Below are 25345 nucleotides of genomic sequence, written 5' to 3'. Positions count from 1 at the left end.
AGGCACTGCTGTAGGGATCCAATGCTTTTGCAATAATGTGCGTAGGATTCCCATACTTTCTCTCTAGTTCATAACCAGACTTCTTTCCAACCAACAATAGGAAATTACACAAAGAATTATTGGTGCTCATGTGGGCAAGCAAATTACATCATGCATTATGTTGACTCCAACTGGCCCAAGGAGAAACTAAATCTATGGCCTCATTTGCAGTCACTCTGACTAACAAAGCCTGGGATATTCTTGTGGGAGCTGGGGGAAATTATACCAGACAGGAAGTTTCACAACCTGTCTCCAACCTTGTCCCCAAAGGAAAATAATCCAAGCTGTTGTTGTGTGAACTTGGATTCTTCCTTTGCAGTATCTGATAGCAGAAGATCATGGTCTTTTGCTTCAAGAAAGTGGAGATTCTTTACCAAGGTGGGTGTCATGGTTTAGTGAAGGAGACCCTATGGGTTCAAGGAAGACAGACATGGTATAGTGGTTAGAAACATGGGCTCCGATTGAGACACACTAGATTTGAAACCTGACTTGATTACTTACTAATTCTAGAACCTTAGACAAGTGACTTCGTCTCCCCTGGTATTTATACCCACCCCCACTGCCAATGGTAAATGAGAGATCATTTTAACATGCTCATAGAGTCAGTGTGAGGATTAAATGAGGTAGCATGTACAAAGTCCTTCAGCGCAGGACTTGGAATGTGGTAAGCGCTCAGTACATTGTAGCTAAAATTCTGTCTCATGATCTTAGTATAAACACATCATGTCTCCCACAGTGGTAGGTTAAGAAGGGTGCAGGAAGAACTCGTGGGAACAAGGGCAGGGTATCAGAGGCAGGTGACACCCCGTGGGGCCCCGGTAAAAAGATCAGGGTGGGGGATACTCTGGAAACATGGAACTATTTTCAGATACACAACATACTTTCTCTGTAAACTCATCAAGGAGCCATGTTCAGCATCGGGTGACGGGAAATGTGCCTGGGTGTTACTGAGAAGGAAAGTAGACTTCACTTACAGGCTGGTTCCAGGGATAGCTTTTCACTAATTTGCTGGGTACCTGTGGCAGGTTGCAATGGTGGCTTTGATTTTTTAACCTCTTGAGCCTTGACTTCTGTTCTGTGACTTTCAAGATCCCCCCACTAAATATGGAATCTTTCATGCCTTGAATCTGGTCTGGCCTTGTGACTTGCTTCAGCCAATAGAATCCTTAAAAAGTAATGGTTTCCTAGTTCCTAACTGAAGTCCCAAGAGACCTGCATGTCTCTAGCTCCTCTCTGTTCTTCTACCATGGCCACAAGGACATGGTTTGTAACTTACTAGAGAATGAGAGACACATGGAGCAAAGCCAAGTCACCCCAACTGTCCCAGCAGAGGCTGACCTGGTCAGTGGGCAGCCAGCCACATCTGAGCTCCGAAAGTCAGCCAAGCAAAGGTAACAGAGCCGTCCAGCCTAACATCCTTGAGACCCGAGCAATAAATGCTTATTGGGTGAGGTTTTGTGTGGTTTTTCTTATGTAACCTTGCCAGGAGGAGAGAGAACTGAAAAGTGATCTTGACAGTGTAACTTCATTTTATTCCTCATCTGGGATTCACTCATTCACTCCACAGATATGGAGTGCCCACTGTGTGTCAACCTTGTGCTAAGCATTGTTGGGGAGACAGAGATGAGAGCAGCATCATTTTCCCCAGGAGGCTGTTGGTGGAACAAGAGTGTGTCCTTAGAGGACGGATTCTCTCTACTTCATTCACCACTGTATCCGGATCACCTAGAAGAGTGAGCTGGCCCTTAGAAGATGTTGGATTGACATTTTTTTTTGTCTTATGCAGGTAGGTGAGTGTGAGTGTGTGTACCAGATAACTTTAAATGGTACATAAGAGCACATAGGCCCATTTCTCTTGACCTTTTTAGACTGGCAGCATGACTATTCCCCATTCTTTCCTCCAGTCATTGTGTGTGTGTGTGTGTGTGTGTGTGTGTGTGTGTGTGTGTTTTCTCTTCCTACAATGTCAGCAGCAGAAACCGCAGCGTGCTATAAACTTACCTCCATAATAGAATGTAGATGCATAAATCAAAACAGCTTCTAACGGGTTGTCTGCAGTAATAAATGCTATGGAGGCAGGCCCAACTGGCAGTGTAAGAAAGATTATACAAACCGCAGCTCGCAGAAAACACGGCGTCATGAATAAACTCAGCCCTGAATTATTTATATATTTTAGACGTTATTTTCTCTCCTCCATCCCACAAGGCCTGCAAATGATTTTCACTGAGAGCCGAGAGTGCCTGAATTTGGCTATAAAAGAAAAGCAGTTGTAGTTTGTCTTGGGCCAAGTTTCAGGATGAGGATTGTGTTTTGTTCCGTGGGGAGGCAGTGGGGCCAGCGGTGCTGTGTCACGAGAAGACACTGCTCAGCAGTCAGGACAGGACACTTCGAATCCCAGCAAGTTGTGTCTCCAGGGGCTCCTGGGCCTTGCCAACTGCCTCGGAGATGGGCGATTGGAGGGAGAGCCTCAGGGCTGGCTTGGCCTGGCTGATCTTTGAGACCCTGAAATAGTCCCCAACTCCTGCTGTCTCCCAGAGCACCTCCAACCCTGGGGAGATTTCACAGACTGTTCACGTCGGAGCCTCAGTTGTGATCAGTTTACTCAGAATTTCTGGAGTTGGGGCTGGACGGCAAGGTTTTTAAAGCCACCTGGCTGGGTGATGCCAGCGGCAGCCGGGGCTGAGATTCACTGCTTTAACCCTTTGTTCATTCAGCAGGACACATACCAAGCACCTGTTTGTTTCTTTTTTAATATTTACTTATTAATTTTGAGGGAGAGAGATTGAAAGACAGAAAGAGAGAGAGAAGGAGAGGGGCAGAGAGAGAGGGAGAGCCAGACGCCGGCCTCGATCCCACGAACCTTGAGATCATGACCTGAGTCGAAATCAAAAGTCGAGAGTGCAACCGACTGAGGCACCCAGGTGCCCCCCAAGCACCTGTCGTAAATCAGGCACTCAGTGGAGTGCTGGCCAGAGAGCGATGATGACACAGGACCAGGTCTGGCCTTCAGGGGGTTCTCTGTTCAGAGGGAGGGTCCCATAGGTAAATCCACAACTGCAATTTGGCACTGTGTAATTCTACAAGAGTAGTAGCAGTGAGAAGCACAGTGAAATAGTGCTATTATTTATGGCCAGGATAATGTTTTAGCCCTTTTTAAAACTCAGGCACTACAGTAAATGATTTACATGAAGTATCCTGTTGAATTCTCTTCCTAACCCCATAGACAGGCACAGTTAGCATCTCTGTCTCACAAATGCAGATACTGAGACCCCAAAAGAGTTAGTAACTTGCCCGAGGTTACATGGCCCATACTGGTGGAACATACGGGAGGGGAAGGGCTGCCCTACCCAGCCCCGGACAATCAGGATGATGCCTCTATGCTTCCTATCCCTTTGAGCGTACCTCGGAGCTGCAGAGATTAGGGAGCTGAGTGAGTCTCAATGTGTATGTTGTGAAAGGAAATCTTTCCCGGGTATTTTTTTGGCATAAGGCAGGACCTTGTAACACACACATAAACACACACATGTGCCCTTTCTGGTTTATTTTGTTTCCAGATGGTTTTGCTATGAAATCTGATTATAAAATTTTTCTGGGTAGAGCAAGAAGCAATTTTGAGTCTAAAGGAGATTCAAGGAGTTCCATCAGGTCTACTTGAACCCATTTCCCTCCCAAGCCACTCTGGGCTCCTTCTCAAAACGCTGAAGACCCTAAATGTCCTCTTACTTCTGTGTCCTCATAGCCTTCCCTACAGGTGGGGGAACCCCACCCTCACCCCAACACATGCCTTTCAGGGAGATAACAGGACTAGCCCTGAGCCCCAGGACTGGTCTGTCATGAGCCAGTTAGGGGTCACTGGAAACCAAATGGAGGTTCACACTTTTCCTCCAGCACAGGACTCTGGGCCTCTAGTGCACACTCCTTCCTGTTGGGCAGAGAATGTACAGTGAGATGCCAGTAGGTCTGGATAAGGTAATTGGGATAATCAATCAGTATGAATTTAATGAGCACAGGAGTATTTGTGAATGAAGGCATTCATGCAGAGTTGCTCTTCATTTGTCTGGCACCTGCTTTTGTAAACCCAAATATGCTCTTTTACACCCAGATATGTTCTAAGAATTGCATAAAATATCTTGTTTTGGGTGGGTGCCTAGGTGGCTCAGTGGGTTGAGTGTCTGACTCTTAATTTTGGCTCTGGTCACAATCTCATGATTGTAAGGTCAAGCCCCGAGATGGGCTCCTCATTAAGCACGGAGCCTGCTTGGGGTTCTTTCCTTCTCCCCTCTGTCCCTCACCCCACCCCTTTCAAAAAAAAGTCTTGTTTTGGGGAAAGTGTAGAGAAAAATCCAGGGCTTAGCACTAGTTTAATGCTTCTTTCATTAGCATTACAACATGTGTCTACAAACACACACACACACACACACACACACACACACACACACACAATATTACAGCATGGAAACAACTAGGAGATGATGACTTTATTTTACAAATGAGCAAAGTGGCACAGTGACAGTTGATGACACTGGTCCATGCTTAGCTATACCTGGTATGAGAATCCAATTGTCTTGATTTCCCACTGAGAGCTCTTCACTTGACCCTGCTGTGACTCAGATTTCACTGCATGTTCTTGCTTCCAGTCCCCAGATTCAAGAGAAATTCTGCCCAATATCACCAAATACATTGTCACCTGAAGTTATATAGCAAGGTCACCTGATTGTGAGGTGATTCACCCTACAGGTCCCTTGGTCAACCCACACCAAATCTCAAAGTTTTAACGCCCCAGTTTCTCCCATAAGTAGGCTCTGTGCCTTTGGTAGATGAGGAGGAATTTGTCATGGGCATATTGTAAGAAATTGCAAAAGTTCTTAATAATTATTGTCTCATGTAATCCTTCTAAGTCTCCTTGCAGTATATAGGGATGTTGTCATTACTCTCACTTTGTAGGTAAATTGAGTTAGATTTCAGGAGTGACCTAACCCAAGATTCTTCTGGGACCTTGATGTTGCCATCATGGTAACAGGATGTGTAAGCTGTTGGTGAGCTCTAATGAACCTCTCACCCTCAAAAAATGTCTTCATCATGTCTATCTGCATTTCTCCCAGTGGGGTTCCCACTGCTAACCTTAGCTCAGTCTCCTTTCCAAATCGCTGGGTTGACTCCCCTCTTCTAGACCCTAGGGATCCAAATACTTAGATGCTTATGCTAGGGAAATATGTGTGTGTGTGTGTGTGTGTGTGTGTGTGTATCTTGAAGTTTCCGTGATAGTACCTCAGGATATTTGGACCTTCCACCACCTGCCCCCCTCCCTACTAGTATCTGAACTTTTCTCTCCCTAATTGATAGAAATGCAGCTTTTGTATCTTTCCTAAAGCAGATTTGCAAGATCAGCTGTTCCTATATTCCAACCCATTTTTCCTCCTTTTTTTTTTCATTCTTATTCCCTCTTCTTCTCACCATCACCAAGTGTAGTCAAGATAATATAAAACATTTAGAGTCTGGCCCCGTCTGTTCTCTTAAAGGCTCATATTGCCTAAAACACCTAAATGATGCAAGGAGAGGAGACCCTGTTTCTGAATAGCGATCCGCGCTTCACTGCTTGCATGGCTGGTAGACAAGCCTATGACGGGCAGCCTGTCGGAGAACTCATAGCTCAGGGAGAGCTGCCCTCTCAGGACTCCCTCAGGCTGTAGTCAAAGCAGACACTCCAACTCCCAGAATCAGGATGGGTAGGGGCAGACATCCCGCTTAAGCAGGATGCGTTCCAAGAGAGCTGATCAGAAGGAATTTTGGGACTTGGGCCAAATGGGGGCTTTCCAGGAGCCCTGTTGGGAAGAAAACATAGCAAGCTGTCTAGAGAGTCAGCAGATACGGAGACCCAAGGTCAGTGCTGACAGAAGAGATTGCAAGGAGTCAGGCTGATTAGCAGCAACCATCCTGGAACGAGGTAGGCTTGAACAATGCTGTGTTCACCTTGCCTTGTCCACTTAAACGGAAGGGATTTTAAACATGTCGTCTTGGGCAGTACAGCTGGCGTGATTGAAACCCAGTCATTGCACGAATGGGTCTTTATGGAAGATTTAACCCCGAATTAATGTTAACTGGCAAAGAAAATTCAGATGAAAGGTTCTCTTCGTGTCTTTACAGACTTTGGTAGGAAGAGGACGGAGCAGGGAACCTTTGAGGCTTCAGATCCCTCCAGTGGGGAGGGCTCTGTCCATCTCCAGCCCTTCCCCTCCAGTTTTTTTCAGAAAGCCTGCAAGATACCCCACCTGGTGCCAGGGATCACGGATTGGAAGATTAAATGGGACTGTTCCTCTCCTGAGAAAGCTCGCAATCTAGTGGGACAGCGTCCTTGGAAGGGAGCACTCTGAGAACAATCCCTTTTTTGGAGGAAGGAAGGTGTTGAAACCCTCTGTTACTTCCATGTGATGATTTTCCCTTCTGAGAAGCATATGAGATTAACACATCATAATGATTGTTTATTGTCTGTAAGCAGAGGATAAGCTATTTCTGCAAATAGGTCAGGGAGCCTATACTGTCTGAAATGCCCTGTATTGTGAGAAAATACATCCTCTTTTCCAAAATATATTTGTACAAAGAGATTAGGGGGAAAGCTGCTGCCCAGTGTTCCACATGAAGGAATTGAAGCGTGTCCATAATTTCTGCTTTTTCTTTTCTCCTATTGTTTAGAACAGAAGCCCTGTGAGACCTATAGAGCTTTAGCTGAAGCTACCAGCAACCCCTCCATGGTGTGGCATTGAATTTTGAGGCCCACGCTGTTTCCATCATGGGGAAGCCTCATCTTCAGGCAGAGACCTGGAAGCAGCGAAAAGAGTGACTGGGTGTCGTCTGGCTTTTTGAAGGAATAAGAGGTATCACACTTCCTCTGCGGGGGCCCTGAGATTTTCATTTCACTGTGCTGGGAAGAGTAAAGTGCTGTTTGCTAGGGCCATATCTAATTACCGTAAACTGGACGACTTAAAACAACAGAAATGTATTCTCTCGCAGAAATGGAAGCTAGAAGTCTGAAGTCAAGGTGTCAGCAGGGCCAGGTTCCCTCAGAAGACCCCAGGGAAGGCTCATGTGATGCCTCTCTCCTAGCTTCTCACGGTTGCCAGAAATCTGTGGTGTCCTTTGGCTTTCGGACACACGACCCCCATCTTTGCCTCTGTCATCACATGATGTGCTTCTATCACTGTGTGTTTGCCTTTAAATATTCCTCTTCTTCCAAGGACACCTGTCACTGGATTAAGGGTAACCTGAAGCTAGCATGACTTCCTCTTAACTTTTATTTGATCTACAAAGACCCTGTTTCCAAATGAGGTCACGTTCATAGGCATTGTGAGTTAAAAATGAAATATATTTTTGTAGGGGGGGACATGATTCTACCCACAACAAGTGCACCCTACAGCAGTTAGGGGAAGCAGCCATAGGACAGCTGTTAGGTGTGTGCTTATTCAACATTATTCCAAAAATGTGTTTAGCCAGTACCAGACATTTCCCACGCATGGGCTGGACACCAGAGCAGGAAATGTAGCCAGTGATGCTTCAGACACATGCCCGCTTTATGCAGTGGCTGGCTTTTTGTCTGTCTGAGGCAGGCGGCCTTTCCGCACCTTCCAGGGCTTGGCACTAGGCAGGCCATCATCTTGGGTGCCTCTCACTGGTCAGCGTTCAGTGCCAGGAGGAAACAGCTTTGTCTCTCTGTTCCTATCTCTGGAGGCCTGGTAGGGCCTCAGAGCTCGCAACCTGGGGGGGAGATGGCTGGCCCCTCTGTTGCTCTCTGCTCAGATTTTTCTGCTGAGACTCAACAGGCTCCGGGGACCAAAATGACCTGTCTTCATGTTGGAGAAAGCCGTTGTCTCTGTATTGCTCACTTGGAGGGAGTTGTTGATATTGTCACTTTGGCCCTGGTTCACTTTTCCAGTGGAGAATATTCCGGTTTGAATTCATTCCTGTAGCGCTCTTGGCAAACACAGACAAATGTGACATTGCCCCTGGCTACCACCTGCAGCTGTGTAAAGTCAAGGCGAGGGTCCTGTGGGTTGGTCAAATTATAGCAACCTCTAGAGGGAGCTCAAGGCCTTTTCCTGTCCAAAGGCAACTACTGCCCAAAGAGGATGCTCTGATAGATTAAGCACTGACTGACAAATACATAAAAGCTACAGTGCTCGGTGGATGGGAATATTTAGTAGGAAGGAAAAAGGAACGGTTAGATGTTTTGGGGGGACAGGGGAGAGAGAGGGAGGTTTATTCTTTATTTATGAGTCCAGTAGGGACAAAAAAAGGTTGAGGGATCTTTCTTGCTTGGTGAGCGGTTTTGTCTCTATGGGCAACACGTTGTCCACAGGCAGAGACATAAGGGGAGGACAGCTGAGGCCTGTTTCTTTCTAGGTCCTTGGTGATGGGCAAAAATTTTCTCTTCTTTTTTTTTTCCCTCCCATAGAGTGGAAAGATCTGAAAGATCTGAAGGCCCATACTCTTCAACAAAAGTGATTCAAGGTGGGGGGGGGGTGCCTGGGTGCTCAGTTGGTTAGGCGTCCGACTTTGGCTCAGGTCATGATCTCAAAGTTCATGGGTTCAAGCCCCGCATCGGGCTCTGCGCTCACAGCTCAGAGCTGGAGCCTGCCTCCAATCCTGTGTCTCTCTTTCTCTCTGCCCCTCTCTCCCTTCCACTCTCTCTCTATCAAAAATTAAAAAATAAACATTAAAAAAATTGATTAAAAGGTCCATTGAAGCTCAAATGTGGCTCCAGTGTAGGAGAAACATCTGGCTAAATTACTACTAAGTTAGTAGTAGTACTATTGAAAATCTACTGGGTCCGCCTGACTGCATGTCTCAAATTCTTCCGGAAGTTGTGGGAGTTGGATGGCACTCGGGGTTCTGAGTACTGCCCTCCCATTTAAGATAGGAAACAGAAACATAGGGCTGTGGAAAAGGCGACTACTCATTCTGCCATAAAGGTGACTGTAAGAGGTGTGTGATATTGGGTAAGTGACTTATCCTCACGCACATGTAGTTGCCCCAACTATAAAATGGGGATAATGCCTGATTAAAGACTGTTTTGAGATTTATAAGTAAACTAATCAGCAAAAAAACAACCAGCATAGTGTCTAGAGCACTATGTAAGTCTTCAACATTTGGTGGCTATTCTGACACATGAGGTTCTGGCGAATAAATGATAACGGCCACCATTGACGAGCACTGAGGAACAGGCAGGGATATCTTTGTGTTATCTCATTCAACCACATCAGCAGCATGGTGTTAGGTATGTTATTATCACCCCCATTCTCCAACTGATGAAACTGAAGCTTAGAGAGGCCATGTAACTTGACCAGGGTCACACAGCTACTGACTGTCAGAGCTGGGATTGGAATACAGGTTGGTTTGACTCTGCCATGTCGCTTATTGAATTGTCTCTGGAAAGATGATCTTGAATCAATGAACAGGAAACTCTAAGCCTTTGTGATTCTGCTCTACGTGTCATTGCGTTAAAGTTCCTGTGTGAGCAGATCTGGACAGGGCGGGGTGGGGGGGGCGGGGAAGGGAGCCTCAGCTGCTCCCAGGGATTCGTGCCTCTGAAGTGGGCACTAGCTGTGAAATAACCCTCTCCTGCTTGAATTTGAGGAAGCTGATGTATCTGAGTGCCACTTTTTAATCAAGGAGACCATCCGTCTCCCGTTGTCATTTGATCTTTTTTGCAACAACAGCCACAAATCTCCAGGCAACACAGACATGACGCAGACAAAATGAAAACTGAGGAAGTCGTATCTTTCTCTCATTAATGGGAGAGGAGAAAACACACAGCTTTTGCCTTGAGTGTTTTGGGGATGTGTTATTTTTAGAAAAGAACATTTTGTGATTTTGTTGTTTGATTTCTGAGCAGGCTTTCTTTTTAAATTCTTTTTCAGTAAGTTGCCGAATCAAAAAGGAATAGTAGATCTAGCAATAACAATCAATCAGCAAAAGGAGATTGAGCTCCTCCATGTGCAAGGCAAGGAAACAAAGAAACTGAGGCTTTTCCCCTGCTCTTTAGATGTTTAGAACCTACTAAGAAAGATTGTATAGCTATATATGTATAGAGCTCAGAAAATAAGGCAATCTCATCTATCGTAGTTCGCAGGAGGTAGAATAACCAGAGAGGAAAAAATTGTAGCTCTCTGTAGATTGGATGAAGTTGTTCATTCATTTGTTCACTCGGTGTGTTTGTATCGAACACCTTCTTTGTATGCGGCAGGTACTTGGAAACGAAAGCTGAATGAGACCTTGACACCACCCTTGAAAAGTTTGCAGTCCAGTGGCAGACACAAAATTAGAATTATAAACCAAGAAATGCTGTGAAGTGATAGAGATTTGTACAAATAACGTGGGGCCACAGCAGAAGAGGCGGTGAAGTCTACCGAGAGGAGAGAGGTGTCCGAAGACTTCATGGAAGAAGACAGGTAATCAGGATGGGTATTGAAGGATGGGGACGCGCCGACCAGCATGTAGATGAGGCAAGGCGGTTCAGGCAAAAGAAGCAACATCGGCGACGATTTGTGAGCTAGTGCTGCATGGGTGCATGGGTGCTCTGTCTATAGCTGGGAAGGCTAAGGGCATTGGATGGTGTAGACAGAGGAGGCTAGAGATGTAGGAGGGCACACTCACAGCATCTGGAGGCAATGGGGAATCTTTAAAGGATTTGAACAAAATGGGGTAACTTGGGCAGATCTTTGTTTTCAAAACATGAGTCACACACCTTCTTGAAGGTACCATTAAACAAGTCTGTGTAATAAGAACTATTACAGACTGTGGATAGGCCGGGCAGGCTTGAGTGGATCTTCCCTGAAAGTCTTCAAAAGACTTTGAAACTGGAAGGGCTGTAAGCAGGGTGTGGCCTGATCAGATATGCTTTTTAGGAAGGACGTGTTGCTCTTTAAGAGGAAATGTATAGGAGGGATGTAAATGTGGAGGAAGAAGAACCTATTAAGAGGTGATTTGTCTGGTTAAGGAGAGAGGTGATGTTGGCCTAGACCCAGGTGCTTGCAGTAAAAATGGAGAAAAGCTCATTCAATGAGCAGAGACCTAGGAAGTGAAAAGGATTGAAGTTGGTGACTGTTTGAGCAGCCTGGAATGCTGACAGGGATGTAGAAGGCCAGAGAAGGAGAAGAATTCACAGAACCTGGGGGAGTGGTGGGGACATTCACGCATCACAGAGATGTAGGACACGGGGCGAGGGCCTGCTTGGGGGTAAACTAGATGGCACTATGGAAGACAGTTAGGGATTTACCCTGTGCTGCCTGGGGTGTGTGGGGAGTACTGCATAGGCAGAGTGAGCGAGGAAGGAGGAATTGTTATCTCAACTCAAACACAAATTGGGCTGCTAGTCTGCCTCAGGACCAAACGCCATCAATAGATTATTTTTAAGAAATTCTGCAGCCCAGTGAGAGATTAACGCGGGCACATGGATGATGTCAATATAATGTGTCAATGTGTTGATAGACCTATATATGAGATTGGACAAGTATTGACAAGGACCTAGTGAATGCCAGGATCTTGCTAGTGCTATGCACGTGGCAGTGAGTGAACCTACCAGGAGCCTTACCTTCAAGGAGGTGACATTTCATTGGGGAAACTCAATACATACATACATAAAAACACACAAAGATTGGGGCACCTGGGTGGCTCAGTTGGTTAAGCGTCCCACTTCAGCTCAGGTCGTGATCTCACAGCTCCTGAGTTCAAGCCCTGGGTCGGGCTCTGTGCTGACAGCTTGGAGCCTGGAGCCTGCTTTGGATTCTGTGTCTCCCTCTCCCTCTGCCCCTTTCCTGCTCATTCTCTGTCTCTCGCTCTCAAAAATAAAATAAACATTAAAAACACACACACACACACACAAAGATTTAGTTAAGTACTGTTGTGTTAGCTTAGGTTCTAGGAGAAGCAAAAGTAAGACATAGGACTTTGAAGGAATATGGGGAAAGGCACTGGATGGGACTGGGGGAGCCCTTCCTCATGGAATGGAGGGGAGAGGGAAGGTAGGCAGGCAGGTAGGAAAATATACTGCCACGCAGCATAAGAGAGTGTCAGTTGATGGTGGGTCCCCAAGTCAAAATTGCTGGCCAGAGGATTCCCATGTCCCCAGGATCAGACTGCCTTAGCATCCCTTTCCTGTTCAGCCGATGGCTAGGAGCAGCCCATGGGAAGTGTGGCTTGAGAGTGTGCATATGGGTGGACTTCAGAGAGTAACAACCTAGGCCCTTACACAATTGTGCTTCAGCATTAGGTGGCCTGCAAGGTGATTCTTATGGCTACCACAACTATGAGGCAAGTAATCCAGATGCTGAGAGACAATAACCTAGGAAAGTGAGCATTCAGATGAATTAGCAATGGATGGATGGCCTCTCGGGGAAATGGCATTTAACGTAAGACTAGAAGGATGAGAAAAATCCAGCTATATGTAAAGCCTGGAAAAAGTATTGTAAGTAGAGAGGGAAGAGCAAGTGCAAAGGCCCTGTGGCGGTATCTAAGGGTCCCTCAGAAGGCCAGTGAATGTAACCAGAACAAAGAAGAGTGGCAGAAGTTATAGACAAGATGATAATCCAGGATTTTGTACATCATTTCAAGGAGTTTATACTTTATTCTAACTGCAGAGGAAAGACAGTGGCGAATTTAAGTTGGACAGTGATACGATTTGACGTATTTGAAGAAGACCGCTCTAGCTGCTGCACTGGGCACGGCTTATAGTTTTTCAAGAGTGGAAATTAATTAGATGGTGACAGATGATGATTTACACAGTCAAGGCGCATTGACCTAATCTGGGGTTGCCAGGGGCTGCGGGTGTGGAACAAAAAGGCTTCATGGGGGAGAGGTCATCTGAGCTGTGTCTTAAAGGGGTGGCTTTTTAAAGCAATTGCAGAAAGGAGGTGACATTTAAGGGGAACTTGACTGGCTCTCCGAAGGGAGGAGCAACCTTATAGCACTTTTCAAAATCACTTCACTAAAACCCAGAGTCAAAGCAGTCTTTAATTTAGTGCCTTTTATAGGACAGAATACAGTTTAGGAGTAACCAAGGACATTCACAGGTGAAAAGTACTTAAATCAGAGAGACAGCGTAGTTAGGGAAAGGAGACCAACCATTTTTTTCTTTATGGCAGAGAACATTAACTGAATACCTCAGAGGCTGAAGCAAAGAAACAAAGAGAACACTAGTCGTCTTTGTCAACCTGGCTCTGAATGCAAACACCGTTTTGAACTTGGAGGACTCATGGGAAGTTGGTTTGATGGTTGGAGGCTTGTTTGTAGAACTCCTTCTTTGCTGCTTCTTTCTATACTTTGTTTTCTTTTTGTTTCTGGTTTTTAGTAAAGCCTATACCCGCAATCACAACAGTCTCACCAAGGACTAAATCAGAGACCAGAGTCCGAATGCCCAGTCACGTTGCTCCCTCTACCACTCGGTGGATTTCTTCTAGATTCTATATTCTGATGTCAGCCATCTCCCGCCCTTCTTTTCTTTCCTCACGGGCCCTGCCTTAGGTTTATACTTTTGCAATAGATCCTTAAATGTTCTCCCTGCCTCCAGATTCTTACATTGCACACGGGTCAAATGTCAAAACGGGGCTTCTTGGATAAAAGCAGCCCACGGTGCCTTTCCTTTTTCTTTTCTGTCCAAAACACTTTTTAGAATAAGATGTCTGGATAGAAAAATTAGATGTGTTTACATAAAAATACCCATTCCTGGTTTCTCTTGGAAACTCAGTTGATCTGGACCACACTAGTTCAGCCAGAGCGACGGGTGGACGAAACCCAATAGGGGTCCTCTCTTCTCGCTCAGGCGTCAGACGTCTCTCCAGTTTGTCATCACCTCTCTTCCTCGCTGTGGTTCTATACCTTTCCTTTTTTTACCTCCCTGAATCTGGGGTGCATTTGAATTCCAAACAGAAATCTGGTCATGTGACACTCTTATTTAAAAAACCTGCACCTGTTGGTCTGGCAGATGAAGTTCAAACTCTTCACCGTAGCACAGAAAGGACTTCTTCACCTGGTCTCATGCTCTCTGTGGATGTCCTTTGTGACTCATGCCCTTCTCAGAAGTCATGCTGAATGGCTGCACCGTGTTGTGTGTCTGTGTCTTCTTCTGTCTACTGTGATTTCTTCCTTTCAGGTGGGATGCCATTTCTTTTCTTCTGCAGCTGGTGTACGTTTATTCTTTAGCCTCTGTCCAAATATAAATCCTCTTCTAACTTCTGCTTTCTCGTCACCTGCTTCTCCACTTCCTCAGCATCCCGGGCTCGCCTCTGTTAGGACCCTTTGCCGGTAGTGACTGGTGAATTCTCTCTCCTTGTCCAGACTGCACACCCTTCGGGATTCTGAATCATCTTCGCCTTTGGAGGCCTAGTGTGGGATAGGTGAGTGGTGTCCAGTGAATAAAGGTGTCGAGTGGAAAGGTTTGATCTTCTATTTTCTTCCCTATGAAAGGACACCTCCTGCTTCCATATCAGAGGATTATTGTGGGAACCCAATGGCATAATGTCCTTTGTAAAAGTAGCCGGAAACTGCAAAGCGATGTATATGAATGAATGGAGCAGTCGGAAAATGGTATATTCTCAACTTGCTTAAATGACTTAACTGGTTGTACCTGCAGAGAACAGTGACCTAGAAGGCAGGAGGCCTGGGCTACAGTTCCAGTTTCCTTGCCAATTAGCGGTGTAACTTAGGGCCACTTTCTTTCGCCACTCCAGACCTTGGCTTCCAGAGCTGGGCTTTGAAAATTTTAAGGCACTTGCTCTTTCTTCTTCTTCTTCTTCTTCTTCTTCTTCTTCTTCTTCTTCTTCTTCTTCTTCTTCTTCTTTTTTTCTTTTGCTTCAATTTTCCCAGGATAAGACACTCTTCTTGTTCTTAAAGGATTTTATTCTGACACATTTGATATGGTATGTTAATCATAATACAATAACAAATATGTACTAATTAGTTTTTTCATTAAATATACAAATCAATGACAATAGCTACTGTGTGGAGCTGATTAGTAACATTTTCCTAACCTAGAATTGTTTTCATTATTTAATCAGCATTAACAAATGGAAGTGTCGGAGCTCAGACTGTAAAGGTCTCAGTAGCAGTATTGTGGTATCTCACTTGGCCCCGTTCTACACTTTCGTTCCACACGTGCACAACAATGCTATCCTTCTTCCTCTGTTCCTCTAAAGTCAGCAATGTGATTGATGCATTTGGGGAGAGGAGCTGGGAGCAGAGGGAGTGTGGAGGAAATGCAGAGTATACTTGGGGGGGGGAAGCTCATGCTTTCCTTATTTTCTAAATTGCAGCTTATAAAGTTGATTCACTGACTGCTGGTTTAAAATGGTGTCTGTGAACAGCCTCTGGTACAGCTTTCTCCGTCACGTGCAGTAAAATACCTAAGAAGGCTTAGAAGAAGATATAAACTCAAAATACAGCCATAAACTTGGACTGACAATCAACTAAAGGCTGGATCAGGGAGGTGGGTATTTTTTGTTTTTTGTTTTTTGGCCAACTTTAAGGTCAATGAAACTGAAGGGAAAAACACGGTCCATTGGCTTGGGCGTGCTCTTTGGGAATTGTTCTATAGGAAAGAGATGGGAAGGATCATTGTCTTTCTTTCGTTGTCCACATTCTGGGATTGTGTGTGTATCCCTGGGAAGGATCCCCTGGTGGAAATTCTTGTCTACCCAGAACCTCAGAATGTGACCTTATTTGGAAATAGGATCTCTGCAGACATAATTAAGGTCAGGACGAGATCATACTAGATTCAGGTAGGTGCTAAGTCCAATGAGAGTATTCTTATAAGGTACAGAAAAGGACACATAAAGAAAATATGGTCATGTGACTACTGAGGCAGAGAATGAAGTGATGTGGCCACAAGCTAAGAATGCAAGGAGCCCCCAGAAGCTGGAAGAGGCATGGAAGGCTTCCTCTTGATTTTGGACTTCTCATCTCCACAACTGTGAGAGAATAAATGTCTGTTGTTTTAGGCTGCCACATTTTTGGTAATTTGTTGTGAAAGCCCTGGGAAACAAATACAGTGGGAAACAAGTTTATACTAGGGTTGAATTCAAACACAAATTTTGTCCGTCCCCCAACACCTCCCCAACCCCCAGTGTGTTATCTGTATTTATCAATCTGTTTTTTTTGGTGTAGGTGAAATAAATAAGTCATGGGGATGAAAAGTACAACATAGAGAATATAGTCAATAATACACTTATCATGGTGAGCATTTTGTATGTATATAGTTGCTAAATAACTATGTTGTACACAAAACTAATTTAATATGTCAACTTCAATTTAAAAAAATGCAAACACTTAAGGTAACAAAATGAGTGGGTTGTCCAGGGAGGAGACTGAAGCAAACCAGAGAAGATATGCTTTATGTAAAGACAACAAATTGTTGGGGCACCTGGGTGGCTCAGTAGCCTAAGCACCTGACTCTTAATTTCAGCTTAGGTCATGACCTCACAGCTAAGCACCTGACTCTTAATTTCAGTTTAGGTCGTGACCTCACAGCTCATCAGCTTAACCTTTGCATTGGGCTCTGCACTGACAATGTGGAGCCTGCTTGGGATTCTGTCTCCTTCTCTCTTTGCCCTTCTCTCACTTGCTCTCGGTATCTTTCTCAAAATAGGTAAAAATAAACTTAAAAAAAAAAAGACAACAAATTGTCTTGCAAGAACACAGATAGAGATTTGCCAAATCTTTCTGTAATTCAAGAGGAGCTGGAAATCTGGATTTTATTTCTGTGCATTTATTTATTTATTTATTTATTTTAGAATTGCATCGATTTTATTTTAAAAATGGTGCTGTTTCAAATGCCTCTGAGTCAGATTCCTCCTGTGGGCAGCCAGCTTGCCACCTCCTGGGCAGGGCCTGGAGGACAGGAGGACGGCTTTAATGGCAGGAATGCAAAGCATCTTGAGGTAGAAAAATAGAATTTCTGCACCTTTGTTGGGGGAAAGAAATACAGGATGACCCTGGTAGCAGGACATGTGGGGGACTGATGGCTATTTTCATGCTCAACAACTGTTCATGTCAGTGGAAATCCAGAAATAAGTTGGGAAGAATTTCACTTCAGTCTATTAGATCCACGGTTAATAAAGCCTGTTAGAATGTGGAACTTATTTAGGAGCTGTGAACATTCAACTGGTATGTAGTTACACCTTAGAAAAGAGGAATTGGCCAGAAGGAAGTGAGGTCAAGGAACATTCATACTGGAAGTTTTCTAGCAAATACAGGGTTTTGATACATCTTTTATTTAAAGATGAGAAAGCCATAACACATGAAGGATATACCCCAGCAGTGACAACAATCACAGTGCAGGAACTTGGAACAATGGTTATGAAAGATTATTATGGAAGTTCAGAGGAAGAACAAACCTTTGCCAAAGATCTGCTGCAGGAAATGGCTTTTGCTTTTTTTAGGAGATTATTTTGCATCCTTAGATGAGATGCAAGGAACAATAGCCTCTTAAAAATAGGACAGATGTCATAAAGAAATAGAGAGTGTTATGTAAAAGGGGCTGGATGAGATAAGGAAGAGTTTCTACAACACTAAAGGTTCAACGGTAGAATTAGCACTAACAGTTAGCTTTAAGAAGCAGTTAAGAACATAATTGAGATTACAGAAAATCAGTGTGATATGAGATACTTTTTGGAACTTCTGATGCATTGAATGTCAAAGTGTCTTTGACCAGAATTGCATTTGCATATTTTAAGTGGAAAAAATAAAATGCACTATATTTGTCAGGGTTCTCCACAGAAACAGAACTAATAGGATGTATATACGTATATATATGAAATATATTTTAAGAAACTGGCCCACGTGATTACAGAAGCTGAGAAGTGGCAACATCTGCCATCCGCAAGCTGGGGACCCAGGAATATCTCGGTATGGTTCTGAGAACTGGATGCTCAGTGATGCATGTCCCAGGCAAGGGCAAGAGGAGATCCATATACCAGCTCAAGGAGTCAGGCAGAAGCCAGTTCCCGTGTCCTCTGCCTTTTTGTTCTATTCAGGCCCTTGACAGATTGGATGATGCTCATCCACACTGGGGAGGGTCATCTGCTTTACTCAGTTAATTCATCCAAATACTAATCTCATCCAGAAATGCCTTCACAGACACACCCAGGAATAGTATTTAATCTGGGGACTCCACATCCCTGTCAAATTGATGCATACAATTAACTAACACAAGCCCACTCTTTGTCAGATTGGCATTCATGTACATCTCCTTCAACCATACTTAATTTCCAAATAAAGGCAGTAGTGAGATCATAATTCTGCCTAACATGAAATAACCACCCTGAGCGCAACCAAAAATGCACTAACTTCTTCTCCAGAAGAGGAGTAAAGTCCTTGCATGATATTAACTCTTCTCCTTGATATCCCATAACTTAAATACTGTAACGTAAAATTAGCAAAGCTTAAATACTATGACTAAAGTCAATATATCTTACATTACATGATAAGGGAGTAAAAAAGGAAAGAAAACATAGCAATTGATATATATTTATACATATAATATATATATTGAGCAAATGGTCTTACACACACACACACACACACACACACACACACACATTCATAGCAAAATAAGGAGGAAATACTCATGACAATTCCAGTCCTAGTTTCTGTAACTGGCACATGGTTGTAGCTGGTATTTATAACTACTGTCTCTTACTATCCATTCTGCCTGCCCTTTGCTTTCTGCAAACACCTCAGCCAGTTGTGGTCTTTACCTGGTGGGGCGACCCAAATTTTCATTCCATTAGGGTTTGGGCCATGATTAGTCCTGCCTGATTTGGATTGTTGTCATCTTCTTTTGAACTTAATCATAGAGCATGGTAATACTAAGAGACACTATAGGGGATGTTTTATAATCCAGACATATTCTTCTTTCCTCCACTGTAGAGAAGTAGTCCAATTTCCTGTTGGTAGTGAGGATCAATCACCCCAGCCAGCATAGGAACTCCCTTTTACTCTTTGTTGATTCAGACTGAGGGAGAGACCAAAGTGTCTGGGTGGCCATCTGCACTTCCATTTCAGTGAAATCACTATTGTTTCTCCTGGTGGCAGCATCTCTCCCTTTGCAACTAAGATGTCTAGGCCAGCAGAACATAAGGCTATAGGAACAGGAAGCAAAACTTTTTCTAGTGGGTTACTAAGGATAACAGTGACTGATATCACTCACATCTCTAACCTTTGATTCCTGGATCCATGAATCTTGGCTATGGGAGAAACAGTACTCTATATGGAACTGTAATTCAGACCATAGATGGACTTCTAGAGAAATCTTGCTTCAGCCCTGAAAGGCACTATCACCTGGCATTGCCACTGAGTCTTCAAAAGGCTATTGAACCATCCTATCAAGCCAGCTACTTCAGGATGGTGGTGGACATTGTTAGACCAGTGAATTCTATGACCATGGGCTTGCTAAGAAGTAAATTTCTTGGTCAGAAACAATGCAGTGTGGAATACCATGACAATGCATAAAGGATTCTGTGAGTCCGCAGATGGTAGTTTTGGAAGAAGTATTGAATGCAGGGAAGGCAAATCTGCATCCATAACAAGCATGTATTCTAGTAAGAACAAAATGTTGCCCCTTGCATGACCGAAACCATCCAAGTAATCAACCTGCCACCAGATAGCTGCCTGATCACTCCAGGGGAATGGTGCTGCACCAGTGGAAGATTGGGCTCTCAGAAGGGGTCATATACAGGTTGACTGTGGTAAGTAGAACACCATGGTGTGAGCCCATGCATATTCTTTCACCCGCGAGACCAGGGCCACTTTGTTCATGAACCCATGGGGCGATGACAATGGTGGCTGAGGAAAGAGGTTGACTGATAGTCACAGAACTGGGTTATCTTATCCACTTGATTATTAAAATTCTTGTCTGCTGAGGTCATCCTTTGGTGAGCAGTCACATGAGACACAAATATCTTCACATTTTTGCCCATTCATGGGGGTCTACCCATATCTTTCTTCCACAAATTTCCTCTAATCATGTTTCTTCCAAGTCCCTAACCATCCAGCCAAACGATTGTCCACAGTCCATTAGTTGGTATGTGATTGCATATCTGGCTGTTTCTCTTTCCAAGCAAAGTGAACAGCCAGGTGCATTGCTTGGAGTTCTTCCCACTGGGAAGATTTTCTGTTATGACTGTCCTCAGGGACATCACAGAAATTGACTGTAGTGCTATAGCTGTCCAGTTTTGAGTGGGGCCTGCACTTTGTGGAGAACCATCTGTAAACTAGGTCTGTGTCTTCTCTCCCTTTGTTAACTGATTGTAGGCAACTCCCCAGGAGGCTTTATATTCAGACTAGGAGAAAGAAGGCAGTGTAAGGAATAGAGACCTTGGGCATTTGGGTCCCATTTCATATGATTTACTTGTGCCCTTCAGGAACTCCTGTGGCCTGAATTATATATAATTCACTCTCTTTTGTTGATGGAGTGCTGCTGTGTAATCCCAACGTTATGACATGGTGGGTCAGATGATAATACCCGATTTGTGATGAGCAGATCAGGTGGCATAATAACTTGGTGGCCCATGGTTAAGCATTTAGTCTCTATTAATGGTCCAGAGCAAGTCAAGAGCTGTTTCTCAAAAAAAAGCGTAGTTATCTGCAGAGGATAGCAAGGCTTTGCTCCAAAATCCTAAGGCCTGTGCCATGATCCACCTACAGAGACCTACCGAAGGTTCCAGACTGCATCCCTACCTGCCACTGACACTTCAAGCACCATTGGATATGCTGGGTCATATGGTCCAAATGGCAGAGTGGCTTGCACAGAAGTCTGGACCTATTGCAGAGCTTTTTCTTGTTCTCAGCCCCATTCAAAACTAGCATCATTCACGTAGAATCTGTCTGTGATTGATGCCCACTTTGAATAATAATTCCTGCCATTCTGTTCAAAGACTGGGCAATTATTGCCAAAATACTGAAATGTTTAATATACCTCTGAGAAGATAAATAAACAACAACAAAAAATCCATTTTGTCTTTATAAGCGTAGAGCTGCAGAGAGTGACATATGACCGTTTTCAATACCTCAGAACCTGAGTAGTGATTTTCTGCATCTTTAAAATTTATATGAAGAGCCTGAGTTTTTGGAAAGGAATATACCACCCACTGGCAGATATTATCTGTCATTAAGCCACTTTTCATTTTGTCTCCCATTCAGGAGCTATGAACATGTCTGAGTTCTTTATGCTTAAAAGCAGTATATATGCCATTATTTCAAGCACATTAAAATACACGGAAAAAGTGGAAGACATAAACAAAAGAAACTATTTCTGGTTGTCATTAGTTATATGCTTGATTATCATTATTTTTGAACACATTGTTTATCTTATTCCTTCTTTGCGCTTTTTAAATTTTCAAATTTTCTACAGAATGAAATTTGCTCTCTTCAAATGAAAAGAAGTAGAGAGTAGTAAAAATAGCTACATTTCATTTTAATATGTCATAACATAATAATTAAAAACATTTCCATTTCAAACTAGAAGAAAATACCCCCAAATATTAACACTAGTTATATCTGTGCAGGAAGAATAGGAGTGGTTTTGTTTTTTTTCTATGTGTTATAAAGAGCCTTATGATTTTTATTTATAAAAAAACAATCAAGATTTTGAATATAACGAGTGCATTCAACAAAAATTTTGTTATAGCCTATTGTGTGATGGGATCATGGTGATGATATACATGAATGAGGCCTGACACTTTATTCCAGGAGTTTCCATTCTCATGAACTATTGTTTTCTTTTAAAAAAATTTTTTTTAATGTTTATTTATTTCTGAGACAGAGAGAGACAGAGCATGAGTGGGGGAGGGGCAGAGAGAGAGGGAGACAAGAATCCGAAGCAGGTTCCAGGCTCTGAGCTGTCAGCACAGAGCCCGACTTGGGGCTCAAACTCACGAACTGTGAGATCATGATCTGAGCTGAAGTTGGTCACTCAAGCGACTGAGACACCCAGGCGCCTCGAACTATTATTTTCTTAATTGCCAAATAAAACATAAGGAATGAGAGGCATCGCTTCTCACTGATAGAGAATCTCTGTATGATGAGCTCTTTGGTCAGTTGGAATTGGCTTGAAATAATATCTGGCATATTAAACATATCCTTTCAAGAAGCCTGGTGAGATTAGTGGTGCCTGGGTGGCTCAGTGGGTTAAGCATCCAACTTCAGCCAAGGCCATGATCTCGCGGTTCCTGAGTTCGAACCTCACATCAGGCTCTGTGCTGACAGCTCAGAGCCTGGAGGATGCTTCGGATTCTGTGTCTCCCTCTCTCACATTCTGTCTCTCTCCCTCTCAAAAATAAATAATAAAAGCATTAGTTTTTTTTAAATAAGCCTGGTAAGTTTCAAAAAGCATGATCTAGAGAGTCAGACCTGTTTTCACTCCAGATTTGCCATGTAATCGCAGGCATTAAATTGTCTGGGCCTCAATCTCCCCATTTTTAAAATGTGGAGGCTAATGTTGAACTGAGTGTCATTGTGAATGAAGTAAAGTATGGTAAGGAGCTTCTCACAGTGACTATTAGGGCACTCTGATACATGGGAATTTCTTCTCTCTTTGCCTTTATCTGCAGGATTAAAAATGTACGTTAACAATAATCATCTTTCATATTTGATGCAGTCAGTGCTTTCAAGTTTGCAACCCAATCTCACACATCCTCTCTTGATTTCTCACAAAATTCTTCAGGTAGCAGAACCTGTCGGAAGGTTTGATGGGATAACGTGGCAGCTCAGGAGGAAGCAGATCACCCTGAGATCTGGGGAGTACTTCCATTAATAACTGAGGAAACAAAAAGCTAGAGGGGTGACAAGGTCAGGGTGATCTTGATGGGAAATGAAGAGGCCAACCCTTGCACTGAAGGGCCTCTGACACCACCTCGTATTCCACTCCTCCCTATGAGTACAGAGGCATCTTGGTGCCTTTCTGATGGAAATTGTCAAGTAACTGGATTCGTAGGATCAGCTGTAGTTTCTGGATAGAGAAATTTGACGCAGCTGGGTGGGATATCAGGCTCTGTGCCCCATGGGCCTGAGGTCTATTTACTGTGACTGATGCCAACTCTTACAAAGAGGAGGCTGAGGAAGTTTTCAACCTCGTGGATCCCAGTAACTAGCCTCAGCCGTGTTAGTCACTCTGCTAGTGGCTGCCAGATCACGCACAGATGCCACCTGCTGGGAAGATCCCACTCCAAGACTGAGACCTGCTTCAGAACCTAGCGTGAGAATTGTCAATACCTACAACTTGGAAATGCTGGGACAGGCAGAGCTGTAATTAAAGTAGGTAGAGCGAGAAGAGTTCTTGTTTTACTCAGGAGGAAATTGAGACTTACAAAGGCTTTGGAGACTTAACGTGAGAGGCAAAGGCAAGAAGATCTGATTTCTCTCTGCATTTTGATAACTATCATCTTCTCTTTTCTCTTTTCTTTTCTTTTCTTTTCTTTTCTTTTCTTTTCTTTTCTTTTCTTTTCTTTTCTTTTCTTTCTCTTCTTCCTTCCTTCCTTCCTTCCTTCCTTCCTTCCTTCCTTCCTTCCTTCCTTCCTTCCTTTCTGTCTGTCTTTCTTTTTTGGCCAGGTATTCTAGACTCTGGGACTTCAGCAGTAAATAAAGCTGACAAAAATCCCACCCCTGCAGAGCTTGCGTTCCAAAGGAAGAAGACAAAAATAAAATGTATTATATGACATAGTATGATAGGAAGTGAAAATGGCTATGTAGAAAAATAAAGAGGGAGGGGGAGACAAATAAAAAGGAAGGGGCCTCATTGAGAAGATGACATTTGAAGAAAACCTGTGGACTTCCTGGGGAGAAGTGTCTCAGACCCAGAGAGCAGCCAGTTTAAAGGCCCTGAAATGGGAACATGCTGGAGACGCTGGAGAATTTCAGAAACAGGAGGAGACCACTGTGGTTGGAACAGTGTGACGATGGGACACGGAGAGATAGCAGGGTGCCAGATCTTGTATGTCCTTAAGTTTCATTCACCAGACACACGAAAAGATGCTCAAGGTCACTCATCATCAGGGAAATACACATCAAAGCCACACCGAAATACCACCTCACACTGGTCAGAGTGGCTAAAATGAACAGATGAGGAAACTACAGATGCTGGCAAGGATGTGGAGAAATGGGAATCCTCTTGTACTGTTGGTGGGAATGCAAACTGGTGCAGCTGCTCTGGAAAACAGTGTGGAGGTGCCTCAAAAAATTAAAAATAGAACTACCCTATGACCCAGCAATAGCACTACTATGAATTTACCCACGAGATACAGGAGTGCTGATGCATAGGGGCACATGTATCCCAATGTTTAGAGCAGCACTATCAACAATAGCCAAATTATGGAAAGAGCCTAAATGTCTACCAGCTGATGAATGGATAAAGAAGATGTGGTTTATATATACAATGGAATACTACTTGGCAATCAGAAAGAATGAAATTATGCCATTTGCAGCAACGTGGATGGAACTGGAAGGTATAATGCTGAGTGAAATAAGTCAGTCAGAGGACAGATATCATGTTTTTACTCATATGTGGATCTTAAGAAACTTAACAGAAGACCATGGGGGAAGGGAAGGGGAAAAAATAGTTACAAACAGAGAGGGAAGGAAGCAAACCACAAGAGACTCTTTTTTTTTTTTTTAATCTTATATAATTCTTTCAACGTTTATTTATTTTTGGGACAGAGAGAGACAGAGCATGAACGGGGGAGGGGCAGAGAGAGAGGGAGACACAGAATCGGAAACAGGCTCCAGGCTCTGAACCATCAGCCCAGAGCCTGACGCGGGGCTCGAACTCACAGACCGCGAGATCGTGACCTGGCTGAAGTCGGACGCTTAACCGACTGCGCCACCCAGGCGCCCCCACAAGAGACTCTTAAATACTGAGAGCAAACTGAGGGAGGATGGAGGGTGGGGGAGAGGGAAAATGGGTGATGGGCATTGAGGAGGGCACTTGATGGGATGAGCACTGGGTGTTTTACTTAAGCCAATTGGACAATAAATTATATTCATAAAAAAGAACTTGGTTTTATTTGGGGGAGGATGGAGATCCACAAGAGGGTGTTGAGTAAAGGACTGATAAAGTCAGACTCACACGTTAACAGGATCCATCTGGCAACTGCTCATTTAGGACCATGTGGTGCTATCTCTGCTGCACATGTAGATATAGGAAGTACCCTATCCCTCAGCTTTGGGCTGAGTCCGATGACAGGGCTTGGGGCTCCAGATGGCCATAGATTACATGCAAAGAGCTGTTCAGGGGAGAAAAGGCCTCAGGAATCAGGTCACTCACAACACC

At 43.9% G+C, this 25345-nt stretch overlaps 2 long non-coding RNA genes across 2 annotated transcripts; both read left to right on the top strand.

Annotated features, from left to right (window-relative positions):
- The first annotated feature begins 339 nt into the window (after positions 1-339).
- LOC123384715 lies at positions 340-10469 on the top strand. The gene is made up of 3 exons (XR_006596171.1): positions 340-1825; positions 6730-6911; positions 10277-10469. It is a non-coding gene; the product is annotated as an uncharacterized LOC123384715 (long non-coding RNA).
- Positions 10470-11996: 1527 nt separating this feature from the next.
- On the top strand, positions 11997-23549 carry LOC109499269. The gene is made up of 3 exons (XR_006597222.1): positions 11997-14423; positions 15339-15511; positions 22745-23549. It is a non-coding gene; the product is annotated as an uncharacterized LOC109499269 (long non-coding RNA).
- Positions 23550-25345: the final 1796 nt, after the last annotated feature.

Source organism: Felis catus, chromosome B1, assembly GCF_018350175.1.
Source record: "Felis catus isolate Fca126 chromosome B1, F.catus_Fca126_mat1.0, whole genome shotgun sequence".
Classification (NCBI taxonomy): Eukaryota; Metazoa; Chordata; class Mammalia; order Carnivora; family Felidae; genus Felis; species Felis catus.
This window is presented reverse-complemented; position numbering and strand designations above follow the sequence as displayed.